Source organism: Aquarana catesbeiana, linkage group LG13, assembly GCF_042186555.1.
Source record: "Aquarana catesbeiana isolate 2022-GZ linkage group LG13, ASM4218655v1, whole genome shotgun sequence".
NCBI classification, from domain to species: Eukaryota; Metazoa; Chordata; class Amphibia; order Anura; family Ranidae; genus Aquarana; species Aquarana catesbeiana.
This window is the reverse complement of record NC_133336.1, coordinates 216,628,919-216,652,602: the sequence shown is the minus strand read 5'-3', so window position 1 is coordinate 216,652,602 and position 23,684 is coordinate 216,628,919.

Below are 23,684 nucleotides of genomic sequence, written 5' to 3'. Positions count from 1 at the left end.
TACACACGCGAGATTCTTCCCTGTGTGACCCCACCGCCAGCTTACAGGATTCCCTGTGTGACCCCACCGCCAGCTTACAGGATTCCTGTGTGACCCCCACCGCCAGCTTACAGGATTCCCTGTGTGACCCCCACCGCCAGCTTACAGGATTCCCTGTGTGACCCCCACCGCCAGCTTACAGGATTCCCTGTGTGACCCCCACCGCCAGCTTACAGGATTCCCGGTGTGACCCCCACCGGCAGCTTACAGGATTCCCAGTGTGACCCCACCGCCAGCTTACAGGATTCCCTGTGTGACCCCACCGCCAGCTTACAGGATTCCCGGTGTGACCCCACCACCAGCTTACAGGATTCCCAGTGTGACCCCCACCACCAGCTTACAGGATTCCCGGTGTGACCCCCACCGCCAGCTTACAGGATTCCCGGTGTGACCCCACCGCCAGCTTACAGGATTCCCGGTGTGACCCCACTGCCAGCTTACAGGATTTCCCGGTGTGGACCCCACCGCCAGCTTACAGGATTCCCGGTGTGACCCCACCGCCAGCTTACAGGATTCCCTGTGTGACCCCACCGCCAGCTTACAGGATTCCCTGTGTGACCCCACTGCCAGCTTACAGGATTCCCGGTGTGACCCCACTGCCAGCTTACAGGATTCCCGGCGTGACCCCACCGCCAGCTTACAGGATTCCCAGTGTGACCCCACCGCCAGCTTACAGGATTCCCAGTGTGACCCCCCACCATCAGCCTACAGGATTCCCAGTGTGACCCCACCATCAGCCTACAGGATTCCCGGTGTGACCCCACCACCAGCTTACAGGATTCCCGGTGTGACCCCACCATCAGCTTACAGGATTCCCTGTGTGACCCCACCGCCAGCTTACAGGATTCCCGGTGTGACCCCACCGCCAGCTTACAGGATTCCCTGTGTGACCCCACCGCCAGCTTACAGGATTCCCGGTGTGACCCCACCGCCAGCTTACAGGATTCCCTGTGTGACCCCACCGCCAGCTTACAGGATTCCCTGTGTGACCCCCACCGCCAGCTTACAGGATTCCCGGTGTGACCCCACCGCCAGCTTACAGGATTCCCGGTGTGACCCCACCGCCAGCTTACAGGATTCCCGGTGTGACCCCACTGCCAGCTTACAGGATTCCCGGTGTGACCCCACCGCCAGCTTACAGGATTCCCGGTGTGACCCCACCGCCAGCTTACAGGATTCCCTGTGTGACCCCACCGCCAGCTTACAGGATTCCCTGTGTGACCCCACTGCCAGCTTACAGGATTCCCGGTGTGACCCCACTGCCAGCTTACAGGATTCCCGGTGTGACCCCACCGCCAGCTTACAGGATTCCCAGTGTGACCCCACCGCCAGCTTACAGGATTCCCAGTGTGACCCCCACCATCAGCCTACAGGATTCCCAGTGTGACCCCACCATCAGCCTACAGGATTCCCGGTGTGACCCCACCACCAGCTTACAGGATTCCCGGTGTGACCCCACCATCAGCTTACAGGATTCCCTGTGTGACCCCACCGCCAGCTTACAGGATTCCCGGTGTGACCCCACCGCCAGCTTACAGGATTCCCTGTGTGACCCCACCGCCAGCTTACAGGATTCCCGGTGTGACCCCACCGCCAGCTTACAGGATTCCCGGTGTGACCCCCACCGCCAGCTTACAGGATTCCCGGTGTGACCCCACCGCCAGCTTACAGGATTCCCGGTGTGACCCCACCGCCAGCTTACAGGATTCCCGGTGTGACCCCACCGCCAGCTTACAGGATTCCCAGTGTGACCCCCACCGCCAGCTTACAGGATTCCCGGTGTGACCCCCACCGCCAGCTTACAGGATTCCCGGTGTGACCCCACCGCCAGCTTACAGGATTCCCGGTGTGACCCCACTGCCAGCTTACAGGATTCCCGGTGTGACCCCACCGCCAGCTTACAGGATTCCCGGTGTGACCCCCACCGCCAGCTTACAGGATTCCCTGTGTGGACCCCACCGCCAGCTTACAGGATTCCCTGTGTGACCCCACTGCCAGCTTACAGGATTCCCGGTGGTGACCCCCACTGCCAGCTTACAGGATTCCCGGTGTGACCCCACCGCCAGCTTACAGGATTCCCAGTGTGACCCCACCGCCAGCTTACAGGATTCCCAGTGTGACCCCCACCATCAGCCTACAGGATTCCCAGTGTGACCCCCACCATCAGCCTACAGGATTCCCGGTGTGACCCCACCACCAGCTTACAGGATTCCCGGTGTGACCCCACCATCAGCTTACAGGATTCCCTGTGTGACCCCACCGCCAGCTTACAGGATTCCCGGTGTGACCCCACCGCCAGCTTACAGGATTCCCTGTGTGACCCCACTGCCAGCTTACAGGATTCCCGGTGTGACCCCACCGCCAGCTTACAGGATTCCCGGTGTGATCCCACCGCCAGCTTACAGGATTCCCGGTGTGACCCCACCGCCAGCTTACAGGATTCCCGGTGTGACCCCACCGCCAGCTTACATTATTCCCGGTGTGACCCCACCGCCAGCTTACAGGGATTCCCGGTGTGACCCCACCGCCAGCTTACAGGATTCCCAGTGTGGACCCCCACCATCAGCCTACAGGATTCCCAGTATGACCCCCCCCACTGTCAGCCTACAGGATTCCCAGTATGACTCCCCCCACCGCCAGCCTACAGGATTCCCAGTGTGACTCCACCGTCAGCCTACAGGATTCCCAGTATGACCCCACCGCCAGCCTACAGGATTCCCAGTGTGACCCCCACCGTCAGCCTACAGGATTCCCAGTATGACCCCACCGCCGGCCTACAGGATTCCCCGTGTGACCCCACCGCCAGCCTACAGGATTGTCTGTGTGACCCCACCGCCAGCCTACAGGATTCCCGGTGTGATCCCCACCACCAGGCCTAGAGGATTCCTGGTGTGACCCCACCATCAGCCTACAGGATTCCCAGTGTGATCCCCACCACCAGGCCTAGAGGATTCCTGGTGTGACCCCCACCGCCGGCCTACAGGATTCCCAGTGTGACCCCCCACCACCAGGCCTACAGGATTTCTGGTGTGACTCCACCTCCAGCCTACAGTATTCTCGATGTGACCCCCACCGCCGGCCTACAGGATTCCCAGTGTGACCCCCCCACCGCCAGTCCTCACCTCTTCAGGGGGCGTGCTGATACCCAATCGGTACCCTACCCTCTGCGGCCACAGTCACTTTTTTGTACCAATGAACAGTAATAATAACCAACCTGAGCCCCTCTTCAACCGAGATTACATAACCGTTTAGTCACATGACCAGTCCACGGTAAATGGAGGCATTTCAGCCCAATCCAAAGGAGACCTGTGGTGGTTTGGGGGTCATTTTATTGATTTTTTTTTTTAAGCAATAAAGTATTTAAAATGTGTAACAAAAATGTAATGACATTGATGTCAGAGAGCGCTAAGCGATCAGCGCTGCAGGAGCGGTTTACTTTCAGACTGTCTTTCTGATTGAGACTGTTATAAAGCCGGGGAGAATATATCAAAGGGGCCACATTGGAATATTATAGTCCAAAAAGTGGGATTTTATTCCAAACTTATATTGAATAAAGGATCCAACGCATTTGGGGGGCTACACAGCTCCCCCTTCATTGGGGCATGGTTGGAGTGATGGTAAAAGAGTGCTGTGAATCCAGTCGGGGTCTTATTCAGCAGCTGCTTGGGGTAGGGTCCAGCATCATTAACTCACCCTTTCAAGTACCTAAGAATAGATGGCAGGGGGAGCTTTGACGGGCGTTTTCCTAATGGTAAAACTATGTTGGGTTGGATTGAGGGGTTATCATTCCAGAGGTGATTTGGTGATGACCTTCATGGGGTTGTCCTAACAGTAAAACGTGTTTAGGGTGTTACCAATTCAGAGATTTGGAGATGAATTCCTTGAGAAATTCATAGGGTCGTCCTAGTCCTAAAACCATGTTTGGGTGAATTGGGGTGCTATAATTTTGGAGAAGAATTGGAGATGACCTCCTTCAGAACTTCATGGGGTTCTCCTAATGGTAAAAACTGTGTTGGATTGGGGCATAATCATTTCAGAGGTGATTTGGTGATGACCTTAATCAGAACCTAATGGGGTTGTCCTAGCCATAAAACCCATGTTTGGGGTGTTAACAATTTGGAGATGACTTCCTTCAGAACTGCATGGGATTGTCCTGGTTGTAAAACCATATTTGGTTGGACTGGGGGGTAATCCCTTTCAGAGATGATTTGTTGACAACCTTCATCAGCACTTCATGGGGTTGTCCTAGCCATAAATCCATGTTTGGGTGGATTGAGGTGCCATCATTTCAGAGAAGAATTGAAGATGACCTCCTCCAGAACTTCATGGGGTTATCCTAATGGTAAAACAATGTTTGGGTTTTTATCAATTTGGAAAATATTTGGAGGTGACCTCCTTCAGAACGTCATGGAGTAATCCTAATCGTAAGACCATATTTGGTTGGATTGGGGGGGGGGGGGGGTAATCCTTTCAGTGATGATTTGGCGATGACCTGCATCAGAACTGCAGATTCAGCATACTTTATTAATCTCAAGGGGAAATTATTGCAGCACATGCCACACTCAACAACTCACACTTCATGGGGTTGTCCTAATAATAAAGCCCTATTTGGTTTGATTGGGGTGCTATCATTTCGGAGAAGAATTGGAGATCACCACCTTCAAAACTTCATTGGGTTCTCCTAACAGTAAAACTACGTTTGGGGTGTTATCAATTCAGAGACGATTTGGTGATGACCTCCTTCAGAACTTCATGGGGTTGTCCTAGCGCCCGCTTTTTAGCTTTGTAAACAGCCTTTTTTCAGTAAAGCTGTTAGCTTTAGCCCCATATACATGTGATAAAGTCTAGATATTCTCCAACTGGCATGGAAATTTTAATAACCTTTTGGATATGAAATATTTTTAGATTTACCTGCCTAAAAATATTTTTAAAAATGTATAAATTGTATATAATTTTTTTTTTATGTCCTGAACTTAAAGAAAGTTCATACAAAAGCTCTATTCATTCCCTTCAGTACCTCCAATATTAGAGTACAGGTCCTCTTTAATGTACCGATTTCCAATCTTTCATCCTTGGACTTGGAGAATTGTAAGGGGAGATGTCTGCCAATCACGTTAGACCACAAGTTGGAGATAATAGGAGGGAAGAGATTGTCTGTCTATATATCTGTTGGTGTGACCCAATCAGAAATAGAAGAGCCGACTCTTTAGCCTGTCCCATCGATTTGTCCCACTCACCCCTCCCTCCCCAACCTTGGATTTGGGAGCCTGAGCTGGGCTCTCTGGGCGCGGGGCATGCTGGGAATCTCCTGGCTAATTCTGTTCGGTTTTTATGGCTCCTCGAATGTTCTGCCGCATCGCTAGCTCAATGCGCTCGTTCAGCAGATCCGTGCGGCATAATCCGCCATTGTTCCCCACCAGCCAGTCAAGCCTACCAGATATCTTTGTTCCCTTGCGTTCTTTAAAGTCATTGTGTCACCGTCTCATTAAATCACCCTTTATTTGCGAGCACAAAGCCACTTCTCTGCCAACAGGCGCAATAATTATGCCACAGTTTCTATAGATGTTCGTTTTGTTGCTGTTGAGTATCACGCGGGATTCACCCTTTCCTTTCCGCCGGTCTGCCAGGTTCCCCAGTGCACTGCCAATGGTGTCTCAGGTTTCCCTCTGGCAGTGAAGGGGTGCGGAGCCTCGACTTGGGGCCCCCCCCTACTCCCACTCGGATAAATCACTATTTTTCCATGCGAATTGCTAACACTATTATAGACACCATTAACTTATCCATTAACGCCGTGGATGGATGACACCGCGCCTGCATTAAACTGGAGACTGTGTCCTGATTGAGAGCCTTTCCCTGCCAGCACCACAAAAACTTTGTTGTCATCACTATTAAATTTTGAGACGGAGAAGACAGGGTGTCCAGGTTCCAGCTGGCTCTGTATCGTGGGTTATGGATGGAGGGTCTCCATCTCCTGCACGCATCGCCTCTCCTGACAATGACACCTGCGGTCATCGAGCGGGCAATACCTCATGTAAATCTGCTTTTAGTCCTCAAAGGGACCATGGAGCGTGTGATTGAGTCACATTGTCCTCCTCGACTTGGATCACCGTCTCGTGTATTGACAATTCGTCATTGTCATATTTCCTCCTGCAGAACCTCATTGGGTTGTCCTAACAGTAAAACCATGCTTGGGTGGAGTGGGATGCCATTGTTTCGAGGAAGAATTGGACATGACCTCCTTTAGAACTTAGTGGTTGTCCTAACAGTAAAACCATGTTTGGGTAGATTGGGGGATAATAATTTCAGAGATGATTTGGCAATGACTTCCTTCAGAACTTTGTGGCGTTGTCCTAATGGTAAAACCATGTTTGGGTGGATTGCTAAGTTCTCATTTCGGAGAATATTTGGCACTAACCTCGTTCAGAATTTCATGGAGTTGTCCTAATGGTAGAAACATGTTTTGGGTAGATGCCATCTTTTTGAAGAAGAATTAAAATGGCCTCCTTCAGAACTTCCTGGGGTAATCTTAATGGTAAAACCATATTTGAGTGGATTGGGGTTATATCATTTCAGGGAGGAATTATAGATGACCTCCTTTAGAACTTAATAGGTGTTGTCCTATCGATAAAACCAAGTTTGGGGTGTTTTTCAATTTTGGAGAACATTTGGAGATGACCTCCTTCAGAACTTCAAGGGGTCATCCTAGCTCCAGGTGTCTGCTGTCAGTCCTTGGAGCGTGTAATTGTTGCGTTGTCCTCCTTGACTTGGATCACTGCCTCATGTATTGGAGCTTGGGTGGATTGGGGTGCTATCATTTTAGAGATGATTTGATGATGACCTTCATCAGAACTTCATGGGGTTTTCCTAATTGTAGAAATATGTTTGGGTGGATTGGAATGCCATCATTTTGAAGAATTGGTGATGATCTCCTTTAGAACTTCACGGGGTTGTCCTGACAGTAAAACCATGTTTGGTTGGATTGGGGTGATATCATTTCAGAGAAGAATTGGAGGTGGCCTCCTCCTTTTTAGAACTTCATAGGGGTAATCCTAACGGTAAAAACATGTTTGGAGTGTTATCAATTCCGAGAAGAGTTGGAGATGACCTCCTTCAGAACTTCATGGGGTCATCCTAGCTCCAGCTGTCTGCCGTCAGTCTGCGAAGGGACCACAGAGCACGTGATTAAGTCACATTGTCCTCCTCAACTTGGATCACCATTTCATGTATTGACGCTTGATCCTTGTCATATTTCCTCCTTTAGAACTGCATGGGGTTGTCCTAACCGTAACACCATGTTTGGGTGGATTGGAGTGTCATCTTCGAGAAGATTTGGCAGTGACCTCATTTAGAATATCGTGGGGTTGTCCTAATGGTAGGAACATATTTAGGTGGATTGGGGTGCTATAATATCAGAGAAAAATGGAGTTGACCTTCTTCAGAACTTCATGGCTGTCTTTTTTTGGTTAAAACCACCTTTGGGGTGGATTGAGTCATAGTTACATAGTTAGGTTAAAAAAAGACACAAGTCCATCCAGTTCAACGATAAAAATAAATAAAAAAATATCATACAATCCCATATACACAATCCTATACCCGCAGTTGATCCAGAGGAAGGCGAAAAGCCTCAGCAAAGCATGATCCAATTTGCTACAGCAGAGGAAAAAATTCCTTCCTGACCCCCAAAAGACAATCGGATTTTCCCTGGATCAATTTTACCTAGAAGTGTTAGTACCCAGTTTTATATTCTGTACATTTAGGAAAGAATCCAGGCCTTTCTTAAAGCAATCTACTGAGCTGGCCAGAACTACCTCTGGTGGGAGTCTATTCCACATTTTCACAGCTCTTACTGTGAAGAAACCTTTCCGTATTTGGAGATGAAATGTCTTTTCCTCTAGGCGTAAAGAGTGCCCCCCTTGTCCTCTGTGTTGACTGTAAAGTGAATAACTCAACACCAATTTCACTACATGGACCCCTTATATACTGTATTTGTACATGGTGATCGTATCTCCTCTTCTCGAGGGAATAGATTCAGTTCCTCTAATCTTTCCTCATAGCTGAGCTCCTCCATGCCTCTTATCAGTTTGGTTGCCCTTCTCTGCACTTTCTCCAGTTCCCCGGTATCCTTTTTGAGAACTGGAGCCCAAAACTGAACTGCATTAACCAGATGAGGTCTTACTAATGATTTGTACAGATGATGTCTCTCTCTATGGAGTCCATACCTCTCTTATACAAGAAAGGACTTTGCTCGCTTTGGAAACCACAGCTTGGCATTGCATGTTATTATTGAGCTTATGATCTACCAAAAACCCCAGATCCTTCTCCACCACGGATTCCCCCAGTTGTACTCCCCCTAGCATGTATGATGCTTATTCTTAGCCCCCAAGTGCAGAACTTTACATTTATCAACATTAAACCTCATCTGCCACATAGTCGCCCAATTAGCCAGAGCATTGAGGTCGGCCTGTAAATTGGAGACATCCTGTAAGGACGTTATTCCACTGCATAGCTTGGTGTCATCTGCAAAGACAGAAATGGTACTTTTAATCCCAGACCCGATATCATTTATAAAGATATTAAAGAGTAAGGGTCCCAGCACTGAACCTTGGGGTACACCACCAATAATACTGAACCTTGAGGTACACCACTGATAACCTTAGACCATTCAGAGTAAGAATCATTAACCACGACTCTCTGAATTCTGTCTTTTAGCCAGTTTTCTATCTATTTACAAACTGCTCTTTCCAAGCCTGTAGACTTTACCTTACACAAGTATACCACGTCCACAACCACCTCTCTGTCCAAGTATACCACGTCCCCCTTCCACCTCTCTGTCCAAGTATACCACGTCCCCCTTCCACCTCTCTGTCCAAGTATACCACGTCCCCCTTCCACCTCTCTGTCCAAGTATACCACGTCCCCCTTCCACCTCTCTGTCCAGGTATACCACGTCCCCCTTCCACCTCTCTGTCCAAGTATACCACGTCCCCCTTCCACCTCTCTGTCCAAGTATACCACGTCCCCCTTCCACCTCTCTGTCCAAGTATACCACGTCCCCCTTCCATCTCTCTGTCCAAGTATACCACGTCCACAACCACCTCTCTGTCCAAGTATACCACATCCTCCTTCCACCTCTCTGTCCAAGTATACCACGTCCCCCTTCCACCTCTCTGTCCAAGTATACCACGTCCCCCTTCCACCTCTCTGTCCAGGTATACCACGTCCCCCTTCCACCTCTCTGTCCAAGTACACCACGTGCCCCTTCCACCTCTCTGTCCAAGTATACCACGTCCCCCTTCCACCTCTCTGTCCAAGGTTTTACTTACCTCTTCATAAAAAGAAATCAGGTTTGTCTGACAACTTCTGTCTTTCATGAATCCATGCTGTCTTTTGCTTAAAATAATTTTTTCCAGCAAGAACTCGTCTATGTGATCTTTTAGTAAACTCTTCAGTATCTTCCCGACTATAGAAGTTAAACTAACAGGTATATACTTACTTGGTAAAGACTTTGATCCCTTTTTTTTTTTTTTAAATATGGGCACCACATTCGCCCTGCGCCAATCCAGTGGTACTATTCCCGTCATTAACGAGTCCCTAAAAATTCGATACAATGGCTTTGAAATGACAGAGCTCAATTCTTTTAGGATCCGTGGGTGGATGCCATCAGGTCCAGGTGCTTTATCCACCTTTATTCTGTCTAAATATCTCTGGACCAGATCACTTTTGAGCCATTGTGGGTGAATTGGGGCTGTGTGACTACCACCCCCGTTATGGACATGAGTCCTCCATGCTCCTCTGTATACACAGAGCTGAGGAAAGTATTTAATTTGCCTTCTCTTTGTCCCCAGTCACCCACTCCAGATTATTTTGTAAAGGGCCTACATGCTCAGACCTGACCTATTTACTATTAGTATACCATATATACTCGAGTATAAGCCGAGTTTTTCAGCATTTTTTTTTTGTGCTGAAAATGCCCCCCTCGGCTTATACTCGAGTCAAGCACTTTTCTGCAGCAGAGACTGACATTTTCCGAACCAAATTTGGGCCCTGTATCTCGAAGCCAATTAGCGCTAGGAACCCCAAATTTGGCATGCAAACACAGTGGAGCTAGCACTACAACATATCCAAAGATGGAGTTCCTAGCACCAAGTAGCCCCAAGATACGGGGCCCCAAATTTGGTTCAGAAAATGTCATTCTCTGCTGCAGAAAAGTGCTTGACATTTTCCAAACCGAATTTGGGGACCCGTATCTCGGGGCCACTTGGTGCTAGGAACTCCATCTTTGGATATGTTGTAGTGCTAGTTCCATTGGGTTTGCCCACTAAATTTAGGGTTCCTAGTATAAAGAGGCCCCGATATACGGGGCCCCAAATTCAGTTTGGAAAATGTAATTCTCTACTGCAGAAAAGTGCTTGACATTTTCTGAACTGAATTTGGGGACCCGTATCTCAGGGCCACTTAGTGCTAGGAGCTCCAGATATGTTGTAGTGCTAGTTCCACTGGTTTTGCACAACAAATTTGGGGTTCCTAGCACCAAGTGACTCCGAGATATGGGGCCCCAAAGTCGGTCAACTGTGTCCATCTGCAGCAATGTCAATGTCCAGAAACCCCAAATTTTGGCTGCAGCTAGGGGGCATCTAGGAACCCTTAACTACCGAGTTTGAAGTTCGGGGGACCTATGGCTGCAAATGGGCACAGTGAGGCTGCAAATGGGCATTGTTGACCCTCTTTTCTATTTATAGTAGCTGCGCATTTCTCACCCTCGGCTTATACTCGAGTCAATAAGTTCTCCCAGTTGTTTTGTGGTAAAATTAGGTGCCTCGGCTTATATTCAGGTCGGCTTATACTCGAATATATACGGTATGTGAAGGATTTTTTTGGGGGTTTGTCCTACTATCTTTTGCAATCTGTCGTTCATTTTGAATTTTTGCGCCCTTGATTTCCTTTTTTACATATTCTGTTCTATTCTTTGTAACATTTAAACGATGATAGTGTTCCTTCATTTTTATATTTTTTTTTAAAAGCTCTTTTCTTATTGTTTTTATATCTTTTTTTTAACTTTGGCCGTGAGCCACATAGGTTTTATTTTTATCCTTTTAAACTTATTGCCCATGGGAATATACTTTGCAGTGAGTTCCCAAACAGTCTTTATGAAGAATTCCCATTTCTGTTCTGTGTCCATTGATGCCAATATTCTGTCCTGGAGAGCAGCCCTCATCCTTGGAAAATTTGCTCTCTTAAATTGAAGTGATAATGAGAAAAGGTGGAGCTTTTCTGGAACAATGTTGCTGTATATTTTGAATTACCTGGAATTGTGCAGACTCTTAAACTCAGACCGGTCTCCTTTAGGTCTGAACATTTGTTTATCATCAATGACACGTGGGACTTGTAGACTCTTGGTGCTCTCCTTGACCTTTTATATGATCATTCTCACCTGTCCCTCATGTATCCATAGTTACTCCTTTACCCTCATTTCTATGTTCCTAACGCTTTGTCGGAGGCCCCTGATATTGGTCACATTCATGTTCCATTTGCCTGAGGGAGCTATAGGCCTCATCCATGAATTTATCTCAATTCATTGGCATATTCTACAAAGGAAGCATGCCAAACCTCAGAGCCAGGGCTTTAAAAAGGCTCTGCCTGACTCAAGATGGCTGCCAGAGTCACATGGGGTGGCAACATCCAATTGTATGCTTCCCCCCCAATGACACAGGAAACCATAGAGGAACGCTGTTCCTCTTGGCTTTCTCTCCAACAACCGTTCCGATGCAGAAGAGCGCAACCTGCAGTGGAGAAAGTAGACTGCACCCAACTACAGTAAATGCCTGGAGGGGTTTCATCTCCTTGGAAGGGACAGAAACTCTGAGCTGTACCCACAGCAGAGATCTTCAGGTACCTTTTATAGAGCGTTCTCTGAATTTTGTGACGATGGACTCCTCCGTCCTAGGGGTGAGCTCGATGTTCGGGTCGACCATAAGTTCGACTAGAACATCTGGCGTTCGCTCATTCGCAGAACAGCAAACATTATAGTGCATTCGCGGGAAATTTGAGCACCGCGGAATGCCCCATAATGCGCCGCGAGATCGCAATGCATTGCTGTATGATGATTGGCCAAAGCATGCGCTTGACCTGCATGCTTTGGCCAATCACAGCACCCTCTGCTGAGAGAGCCCTAATTGGCTAAAGGCAAGGTGCCTTTGGCCAATCATGGCTCAGGGGGACTAAGTCCGAGCCCCACACTATATAAGGCTGCCTACACGGCGCCCCTGTGTAGTGGCATTGGGTGGACAGAGATAGCTTGAGTTAGATTAAGGAGGCAGGTTATTCAGTTAGTGGCAGTGTATTTGATATAATATATATATATATACTCTGCATCCAGTGTAGCCTATATCTACAGTGCATTATGTGGTGTACTGTTTCTAATACACTTCAGGTGGTGTACACCGTATCTAATGTAGTGTGGTGTTGCAAAACAAAAATATATATCGTATCCGGAAGGCCACCAAGGTGAAGCAGAAGCTCGCAGGCCACTAAAAGAGGGCAAGCAGGCTCTGTCTACAGTCAACAGTGGTGGTCGTGGACATGGTGCATCCTCTACATGCGGGACTTGCTTGTCCCTTTTTTTTTTTTTTCTGCTGCTGGCCGTGTTATTGAGCCAGAACATGCAGAAGAGTTGGTGGAGTGGATAACGAAGCCGTCCTCCTCCTCCTCCTCATCCTCTGTCACCCAGGCTCAGAGTACTTCAAACGCAGCTGCCAAAGTGGCCTATTCCACCGGCTCCTTGTCCACAGTCACTCCTTCCGTAGCCCCACCATCATGCATGGAGGAGTCCCCAGAATTATTCGATCCACAGTCTTGGGTACATGCTGCAGGAGGATGCGCAGAGATTTGAAGGCTCCGATATTGGTTCCCAGGTTGAGGAAAGGAGTAACGTGAGCCTAGAGAGAGGGGGTGCCCAAGAAGGACAAGAAACTGGCAGTCATGTTCCCCCAGCCGCAGCATACTGCCAAGTTTGCTCCAGTGATGAGGAGGGAGGGGATGATGAGGCCACTGACTGTACTTGGGTGCCTGAGAGAAGAGACGAGGAGGAGGAGGCACAACTCAATGAAGCAGGATGTCCTCTAGAGGGCAGCTGAAGGGCAGCCACCCTATTGCATCACACCGCAGAGTTCTGCAGGTGCAGGGTGCTGCTGACTCCCCTATGACTTTTAAAAGTTCCTTGATGTGGGCCTTTTTCGAAAACTGTGTGCAGAAGATCGCACCATTGCTATTTGCAACCTATATCTGAAGCGGATCAAGAGTGGCCAGAACGGCAGCCGCTTGGGCACCACATGCTTGACCAGACAAATGACAACCTGCCATGAGGTCAGCACTTGAAAGGCAACAGGCAACTTGCAGGCAACAGCACTTGAAAGACCCACATCAAAGAAAAAGGCAGACTTCTCCCTGATCCTCATCTGGGATCTCCAACCCCACTTTGCCTCCAGTCCTCTCAAAAACCTGCACTGAGAGGAAAGAAGGTATAGCAATAGGTGTCCCAAGTACTTGCAGCCAATCTGCTGTACACCTACTTCTGATTTTAGCAGGCAAATTTCCCTACCGCATTTGCTGAACCGTAAAAAGAAATTCAGTCTCAGTCATCCACATGCTCAGCGTCTAAATACTAGCTTGGCCAACTTGCTTGCACTGCAGCTGCTGCCTTTTCAGCTGGTAGACTCTGCCCCCTTTTGTGAATTTGTGGAATGTGCTGTACCTCAGTGGCAGGTTCCAAAACGCCATTTCTTTTCACGGAAGGCCATTCCTGCTCTCCACCGGCATGTGGAAGGCAATGTTTTGGCCTCGTTGGACATTGCGATCAGCAGTAAGGTGCATATTACCACTGACTCGTGGTCCAGCAGGCATGGGAAGGGATGTTGCCTTTCCTTCATGGCGCACTGGGTAACTCTGCTGGCAGCTGGGAAGGATGCACGACAGGGTTCAGTGTTGTTGGAGCTTGTTCCGCCACCACACCTCCAAAATGCTAGTGGTGATTCTACCACAGCTCTCTCCTCCACCCCTTCCTCTTCTTCTTCTTCTATGGCCTCTTCTGCAGATTTGTCCTTTGAACCAGCGGTGCTCCATAAGCGCTCAAGGGGCTACGCAAGCAGTCAGGCTAAAAGATGCCATGTGGTGCTTGAGTTGGTCTGCCTAGGGGACAGGAGCCACACTGGGGCAGAGATTCTGTCAGCTCTTCAGGAGCAGGCTCAGAGGTGGTTGACATCATGCCAGCTTCAGCCAGGAATGGTTGTATGTGACCATGGCACCAACCTTCTCTCCGCCCTCCGACAGGGACACTTGACCCATGTTCCATGTTTTGTATCACGGGTACTAAGCGCACTATACCCCTGGTGATGGTACAGAGGGTATAGGGCACAGAGAGGCACAGGTCACCAGCAGGCAGATAGCTCTTGAGAGGAGGACTCCTGTAGCGTGTAGACGAGAGCAGCGATGACTCTGGCCCTGGAACTGGAGAAGAAGACCCGGCTGGGGTTCTAACCCGTAAACACAACAGGAGCTGAGTGGAGTGCAGGAGCTCAGGCACGGAGAACCCAGTAATAGAAAGTCTGTGGTGCAGGCCGGGAACATATACTGGAAACAGGTGGATAAGGAAGTCCTTTAAACAGGCCGAGGCTCAAACACTGCAGACAGTAATCGGAGAAATCCTGAAAGCAAGCCGGAGGTAGTGCACTGGAGACGTCAGCAGAGGAGTCCGTTAGACAAGCCGGGGTCATACACAGGAAGGCAGGAGAATCCAAAGACAGGCCGAGGGTCAAACACTGGAAGCAGATGGTAGAGAAGTCCTTTAAACAAGCCGAGGTCAAACACTGGAGAGAAGCAAGGTAGGTCAGGCAAATCCGGGTCAAAACAGGCAAATATAAGTAGCAGGAATCAGGAACGGAACACAGAAAGCTGAAAGACAAACCAGCAATTAAACAGGGAACAGATCAGTCTTTATATAGGCCAGCAAGGGGGTGTAACGCTGACGTGCGAACGTTCGTACGCTGTTACGCCATTGCGCCGTGTCGTGAACCCGTGTGTGCCGCTACTTTGCGAACCCGCATGCGCCAAAGCGCGGCTCCGCCGCGCAGACGCACAGGAACCTTTCGATATTGGCAAGCTCTTTTCTTATTTCTTCTCTGACATTTTGGCTCACGTCCTGAATTTGGTGGTGCAGCGGTTCTTGAGCAGTTACCCAGGCTTACAGGAGCTCCTGAGGCAGGCCAGAAAAGTCTGTGGTCATTTCTGCCAGTTATACAATGCCAGTGCTCGGCTGGCTGACATTCAAAGGAAATGCAACCTGCCCATCAACTGCCTCATTTTGATATGCCCACCAGGTGGAACTCAACTTTGGCAATACTGCAGCAGCTGCACATACAGCAGAGGGCCATCAATGAGTACCTGTGTGAGTATGGCACCAGGACAGGGTCAGGGGAGCTTGGCTTCTTTTCGCCACCCCAGTGGCTACTGATCAAGGATGCATGCACTGTCCTGTCTCTATTTGAGGAAGCCACAAGGATGGTGAGCAGCGACAATGCATTCATCAGTGATACTGTCCCTCTTGTCTTCCTGTTGGAGCACACGCTTCGTGGAATCGTGGACGGGGCACTTGAGGCAGAACAGCGGGAGGAAGAGGAGGACTTCCTTTCCTCTCAAGGCCCCCTTTATCCAGATGGCATTCCTGCGGGCCCGCCAAACACACAGGAAGAAGAGGAGGAGGATTGTGTCAGCATGGATGTAGAGGATAACACTCAGCAGCAGTCTTCAAGGGATGGCTTTCTGTCCCCAGAAACCCAAGGAGTTGTACATGGCTGGGAGGAGGTAGTTACGGATAATGTGACCCAGAGGACTCAGAATCATATGCCTCTGCAAACTTGTGCATCCCTGATCCTGTGAAAGGACCCTAGGATTTGTGGTATCAAGGAGAGGGATCATTACTGGCTGGCAACCCTTCTTGATCTACGTTACAAGGGTAAAGCTGCAGAACTCATCCTGCCTTTGCAGAGGGAGCAGAGGATAAAACATCTTCAGGAGGCCTTGAAGAAAGGTTTGTGTAACACATTTCCAGACCCTGGGAGGTTACCATTTTCTGGTGCTGGATAACGTGTTGCTGAGGCTTCGTTCAGTCAGAGGAAGAGCGGTGGAGAAGGTGGCCGGCTGACCGATGCCTTTTAAACAATTTTTCAGTCCTCAGAGCCAAGGTCTGATCGGTTCAAGCAACCAGCATCTGCATTATATGGTGCAGGAATATCTAGGGGCAAGAGCAGACTTGGAGACCTTTCCAACAGAGCATCCTCTGGGTTACTGGGTCTTGAGGATGGAGCACTGGCCAGAACTTGCTCAATATGCAATTGAGATACTGGCCTGTCCTGCATTCAGCGTGCTTTCTGATAGCACATTCAGTGCTGCTGGAGGGTTTGTAACAGATCAAAGAGTGCATCTGTCCACAGACTCTGTTGATAGGCTCACATTCATAAAATTGAATCAGTCTTGGATCAGCAGCTATCAAGCACCTGATGCTGATGTAACCGATTCAATTTTCTATGGATGTGGGATCCCTTGAAGACTGCCTATGCCGACTATCCTATTCCTCCTCAATCTTGATGCTAGCTTCCAACAATATTTTTAGTTTAGGGCACCACCACCACCACCCAAGGCCCAATTTTTCTGCCCCTGTTAAACAGGGGAATGTAATTACAATTTGTGATATAATATTTCACAGCAGTGCCTGTTCCTTCGCCCAACAAGAGTAACTGTGAGGTCTTCCAGTGTTCTGGTACCACCAACAACTAAGGCCCAGTTTTTCTGCAGCGTATATAGGACAGGCCGTATAGTGTATTTATACTGCTGTTCAGAGTATATAGTGCCTGGGGGACCCCCACGCTATTTGCTTTTTAAGTTTGATGCGTGGTTCCCCTTAATATCCATACCAGACCTAAAGGGCCTGGTGTGGATTTGGGGGGGAGACATCCACACCATTTGAAAAAAAAAATAATACATTTTTTTTTTTTTGCTTTTGGTATGTTTATCTATGATGCCGGGATCCGACAATACATTACAGTCGCGAACAGTTTTAAATGACATTTTTTTCCTTTAGGAATGTAATTTTGCTGTGGCACTGTTATAAGAAAACGGAAAAGATGCGCTACTTTACAGGCATACTAAGAAACCCCCCAGACACGATATATAAAGGAATATTTGACTTTAAGCATTATTAAAATCACTGCTCCCGAAAAAAAATGGCCGTTTTTGAAACCTTTTTTTGCATTGATACATGTCCCCTGGGGCAGGACCCGGGTCCCCAAACACTTTTTATGGCAATAACTTGCATATAAGCTTTTAAAATGAGCACTTTCGATTTTTTTTACGTTCACGTCCCATAGACTTTAACGCTGTTCGCACAAATTTTTTGCCTGTTCGCATGTTCTGCTACGAACTGAACCAGGGTGTGTTCAGCTCATCCCTACTCCGTCCAATACAGCGTCAGGAAAAATTAACAGTAGTGCAATTGGCACCATTTATAAAGGCCGACTAGTGACCTTCATTTTCATAAATTCATGGTAAAGCAAAATTTCAGAAAGGTGGAAATTTGGAATGAATCCGGTTGATGATGGTCCTTTCTCGGCACACTCTTATGGTTGGTGTCAGAGGAGCTCATCCAGAAATGGAGACCCCCCTTTCATCACAAAGGGAAGGTGAAATGACTGGTGATTGGTTACAGATTAGGAAGCTCAGAGCTATGACATTGCTAGCAGTTGTTTATTCTGGTGCTACAAGAACGCCTCCACCACAGCGTGCTGTAACCTGTATCGGGATGTTCCACTGGCTGAAGAACCAGTAGACCAGCCATTCTCCCCCAGAGTTCATGGAACCCTAAGGTTCCTCCAAAGGTTGCTGGGGGGCTCCTTGAGTTGTGCCGGACTCCTCTCCCATTTCATGACACCTGCAGAATTTTGGGACCAACACCACTTGGTAGAGCAAGTTGCAGATTTAGCGGGGGCTCCCCAAGACTTAAAAAAAATACTTTGAGGGTTCCTCTGGTGTAGAAAGGTTGAGAAGGGCTGCAGTAGACTACCAGGAGGTGAGAAGAATGGGGCTCTCATTCTTCAGCACACTCTTCTGGTTGGTTTCAGGGGAGCTCATTCCGAAATGAAGACCCCCTTCCATCACAAGGGGAAGAGGAAATGATGAGCGATTGGTCACAGATTAAGAAGCTCAGATCTATGACATGGCTTGTGGTTGTGCTCATTTCGGTGCTACAAGAATGCCTCCACCACAACATGCTCTACCCAGTTCTGAGATGTTCTCCTGGCTGAAGGACCAGTAAATCACCCATTCTCAACCAGAGTTCCATTGTGGCTGACTACTCTCCCATGGCTCATCTGGAAATGGAGACCCCCTTCCATAACAAAGGGAAGAGCAAATCATGGGCAATTTGTCACAGTTTAGGAGGCTCAGATCTATGACCTGGCTTGCGGTTGTGTTAATTCCGGTACTACAAGAACGCCTCCACCATGGTGTGAGCTAACCCGGTTCCAAGATGTTCCCCTGGCAGAAGGACAAGTAGACCATTATATTATCTATTAGCTATTATCAACCAGAGTTCCATGGAACCTTAAGGTTTCTGTAGAGCAGCGATATGCAATTAGCGGACCTCCAGCTGTTTGCAAAACTACAAGTCATCATGCCTCTGCCTCTGGGTGTCATGCTTGTGGCTGTCAGAGTCTTGATATGCCTCATGGAACTTGTAGTTCTGCAACAGCTGGAGGTCCGCTAATTGATTATCCCTGCTCTAGAGGTTTCTAGGGGCTCCTTGAGTTGTGGCCGACTCCTCTCCCATATCATGGTGCCTGCAGAATTTTGGGGCCAACGCCACTTGGTAGATCAAGCTGCAGAACACCAATGACCACCCCTGTACAGAGACGTTTTTCTCACTAACCCCCCATGAATTGGCTTTAGCAGCAGCAGCAGCACCTCCTTGAGACCTAGACTTTCTAGGGTTCCTCTGGGGTAGAAAAGTAGAATTTCCCCTGGGGTATAAAGGTTGAGAAGGGCTGCAGTAGACTACCAAAATGTGAGAAGAATGTGGAGATTCTTCGACACACTCTTCCAGTTGGTGTCAGGGGACCTCATCCGAAAAAGTAGACCCCCTTCCATCACAAAGGGATAACGGTCAATTGTTCACAGATTGGGAAGCTCAGATCTATGACATGACTTGCGGTTAACATTCCGTTACCACATCTAATGAAGTATCAGGAAATTGTTGGTCTACTTTTTTGAAGCACTCCAAACCCTGGAAGAAGTCAATATCTAGGTCAAGGCTCCTTTGTGTATCACCATATCTGTCAAGCTTTGCACTGCCAGGAACTGAAGAGAAGATGGTGGCTTTCCAACGCTGGCCTTTTTCCCCGCCGATAATCACAGGGTGGACGTACCCTAATCAGGCCTTTCCTCGGTGTGACCAAAATCAATTCCAACGTGACAGCAAGCCATATTTTTGTTCCTCAATAATAGGCAGGTTCTCGGTGTAAGTGCCACTCACGAGAGCAGAACGGCGAGGCAGGGGGACTGTTGTGAAAGTGTCTATCTGACACGCTCGTGGTTTAATTGCAATCAAGCAAGTCATTAGCGGCGGCGACCGTGGCTTTTCCAAACCCCTCAGGAAAGTCGCTTTTAAGAAAGGAGTCCGAGCTGCAGCGACGGCGGCGCGGGCAAGAAAAAAGGCACCTTTTAATGAAGGGGATGTAATTACGGCAAACACGCCAGTGTTTTTCCGCGCTCTTCATTTTCCCGGCGCGCAGCGGGCTTTTTCTTTTTTTTTTTTTTTTTGCTCTTTAAACAAATCGGCGTGAAAGGAGAACATTTTGTTAAAGCGTCGCAGAGAAACTCTTTCATGCTCGGAATTAACCTAAAATATTCCAATTACGACAAAAATAATTCCAGATGGGAATAATCGCGAGGCGAGGGAGAAAACGCGGTGTAATTACTCCAAATGACGCAATCAGGGGGGATTGCTGAATTGGCCACAACGATGGAGATATGCCCCCCCTTCTCTCCCCTCCCCCTGCTGGGGAGGATGCAGGACGCCTGGCGCCGCAGGAAATGCCGCCTAATTCCTCGTACGCACATTTAAAACTATCAAGCGCACAGAAGCAGCGCGCTAATGTCTCCCCGGTGCATATTTCCCCATTCCTGTGCGTTTTCTAAGCATTTCAGATGAGCCGCCATATCCTAATATATCACCATGGCAAAACGACTACCGCGCACCGCCTCGCCGTCCCGCTTCCCTGTATCCATCATACACGACGATGTTCCCGCGGCAAGCGCGTGCCCTCGAAACGTCCTTCGTCCGCCGTGCCTGGAAGAACGCAATAGAGCGCAAGCTCTTCAGGGCAGGCTCTTTTTTTAATATTGGCATGGAAATGGGACTCAACTGACGCTGGGGGTGTGTCTACGAAAGGAGAAAAAAAAAGTATTTTATTTTTACGCATCCTGGATGTGCCGTATCCGCCAGGCCTGGGAGAACGCAAATAAGAGTGCCAGCTCTTTGGGACAGGCTCTTCCTAAAATTGGGATATAAATTATACGCAACTGACGCTGTGGGGCGTCTTTATGAAAGAAAGAAATGTCTATCCGTGCACACCCTTGACATGTGCAAAAATTGGGGGAACGCAATGAAGTGCAAGCTCTTGGGGACAGGCTTTTCTTCAATTGGGATGTAAAATAGACGCAACTGATGCTACAGGGCGCCTTTTTCATCAACACTTTTTTTTTTTTCACGACCATCCCGCGCCTTGGAAATGCCCTTCGCAAGCGTGCGCACGCCCCTCAAATGCCCTTCGTCCACCGCGCCTGGAGGAACGCAATAGAGTGAAAGCTCTTCGGGACAGGCTCTTCCTGAAATCGGGATGTACATTAGACGTAACTGACGCTGGGGGCGTGTCTACAAAAGAAAAAGCCTCTTTTTTTTGCGCACCCTGCGCACGCCATATCTGCCGGGCCCGGGAGAACGCAAAAAAAAAGTGCAAGCTCTTCAGAACGGCTCTTCTTAAATATTGGGATCTAAATTACACACAATGATTCTGCGCGGCGTTGTTATGAAAGGAAAAATGGCTATTTTTTAAAAATTTTTGCGCATTCTCAACATGCACTATTTGCTAGGCCTGGAAGAATGCAAAAGAGCGCAAGCTCTTCGGGACAGGCTCTTCCCAAAAATTGGGATACAAAAGACGCAACTGACGCTGGGGGCATATTTATGAAAGGAGAGAAAAACTTTTTTATTATATTTTTTATTTTTGCATGCCCGCAAAATGCTCCATCTTCTGGGCCTTGGAGAGCGCAATAGAGTGCAAGCTCTTCGGGACAGGCTCTTTCTAAAAGTGCGATATAACATAACGTAACTGGTGCTGCGGGCCATATCTGCGAAAGAAACAAATCATATTTATTTTTTGCGCACCCTGGACACGTATCCGCCTTGCCTGGGAGAACGTAAACAAGAGTGCAAGCTCTTCAGGACAGGATGCAAATTGGATCCTAAAATTAGGATGCGACTTAGACGCAACTGACGTGACTGATTGTGGGGCATATTTACAAAAGTAAAAATGGTCTTCTTTCTTCTTCCTTCTTCACTCTTTCTTCTTTCTTCTTCCCTCTTTCTTCTTTCTTCTTCCTTCTCCCCTCTTTCTTCTTCCTTCCTCCTTCTCCCTTCTTTCTTCTTCCTTTTCCCCTCTTCTTCTTTCTTCTTCTTCTTCCCTCTTTCTTCTTTCTCCTTTCTTCTTTCTTCTCCTCTTCTTTCTTCTTCCTAACTTCCTCCTCTTCTTCTTCTTCTCCTCTTCCTCTTTCTTCTTCTTCTCCTCTAACTTTCCTAACTCTATCCCTTCCATCTCATTCCTCTTCTTCTTTCTTCTTCTTCTTCCCTCTTTCTCTTCTTTCTTCTCCTTCTTCCCTCTTCTTCTTCTTCCCTCTTCTTTCTTCTCCCCTCTTCTCTTCTTTCTTTCTTTCTTCTCTTTCTTCTTCTTCTTCTTCTTTCTAATCTTTCTTCTTCTTCTTTCTTCTTTCTTTCTTTCTTTCTTTCTTTCTTCTTCCCTCTTTCTTCTTCTTCTCCCTCTTTCTTCTTTCCTCTTTCTTCTCCCTCTTTCTTCTTCCTCTTTCTTCTTCCCTCTTCTTCTCTTCTTCCTTCTTCTTCTTCTTTCTTCCTTCTCCTCTTCTTCTTCCCTTCTTTCTTCTTCCCTCTTTCTTCTTCCCTCTTTCTTCTTCCTCTTCTTCCCTCTTTCTCTTTCTTCTTCCTTCTCTTCCTTCTTCCCTCTTTCTTCTTCTTCTCTCTTCCATCTTTCTTCTTCCTTCTCCCTTTCTTCTTCTTTCTTTCTTCTTTCTCTTCCTCCTTCCATCTTTCTTTCTTCTTCCTTCTTCCTCTCTTCTTCTTCTTTCTTCTTCTCCTCTTTCTTCTTTCTTCTCCCTTCTTTCTTCTTTCTTTCTTTCTTTCTTTCTTTCTTTCTTTCTTTCTTCTTTCTTTCTTTCTTTCTTTCTTTCTTTCTTCTTTCTTTCTTTCTTCTTTCTTTCTTTCTTCTTCCCTCTTTCTTCTTCCTTCTCCCCTCTTTCTTCTTTCCTCTTTCTTGTTTCTTCTCCCCTCTTTCTTCTTCCCTCTTTCTTCTCCCTTCTTTCTTCCTCCCTCTTCTCCTTTATTCTTCTTCTTTCTTCTTCCTCTTTCTTCTTCCTTCTCCCCTCTTTCTTCTTCCTTCTTCCTTCTCCCCTCTTTCTTCTTCCTTCTTCCTTCTCCCCTCTTTCTTCTTCCTTTCCCTCTTCTTCTTTCTTATTTCTTCTCTTCCTTCTTCTTTCTTCTTCTTCTTCTTCTTCCTTCTTCCCTCTTCTCTTCTTCTTCTTCTTCCCTCTTTCTTCTTACTTATTCCTCTTTCTTCTTCATTCTCCCCTCTTTCTTCTTTCTTCTCTCTTCTTCCCTCTTTCTTCTTCCTTCTCCCCTCTTTCTTCTTCCTTCTTCCTTCTCCCCTCTTTCTTCTTCCTTTTCCCCACTTCTTCTTTCTTATTTCTTCCTTCTTTCTTCTTTCTTCTTCCTTCTTCCCTCTTTCTTCTTTCTTCTCTCTTCTTCCCTTTTTCTTCTTCCTTCTCCCCTCTTTCTTCTTCCTTCTTCCTTCTCCCCTCTTTCTTCTTCCTTTTCCCTCTTCTTCTTTCTTCTTTCTTCTTTCTTCCTTCTTTCTTCTTCCTTCTTCCCTCTTTCTTCTTTCTTCTCTCTTCTTCCCTCTTTCTTCTTCCTTCTCCCCTCTTTCTTCTTCCTTCTTCCTTCTCCCCTCTTTCTTCTTCCTTTCCCCTCTTCTTCTTCCTTCTTTCTTCTTTCTTATTTCTTCCTTCTTCCTTCTTCTTTCTTCGTCCTTCTTCCCTCTTTCTCCTTTCTTCTTTCTTCTTCCCTCTTTCTTCTTACTTCTTTCCTCTTTCTTCTTCATTCTCCCTTCTTTCTTTCTTTCTTCTTCCTTCTTCCCTCTTTCTTCTTCCTTCTTCCTTCTCCCCTCTTTCTTCTTCCTTCTCCCTTCTTTCTTCTTCCCTCTTTCTTTTTTCTTCTTCCCTCTTTCTTTCTTTCTTTCTTCTTCCCTCTTTCTTCT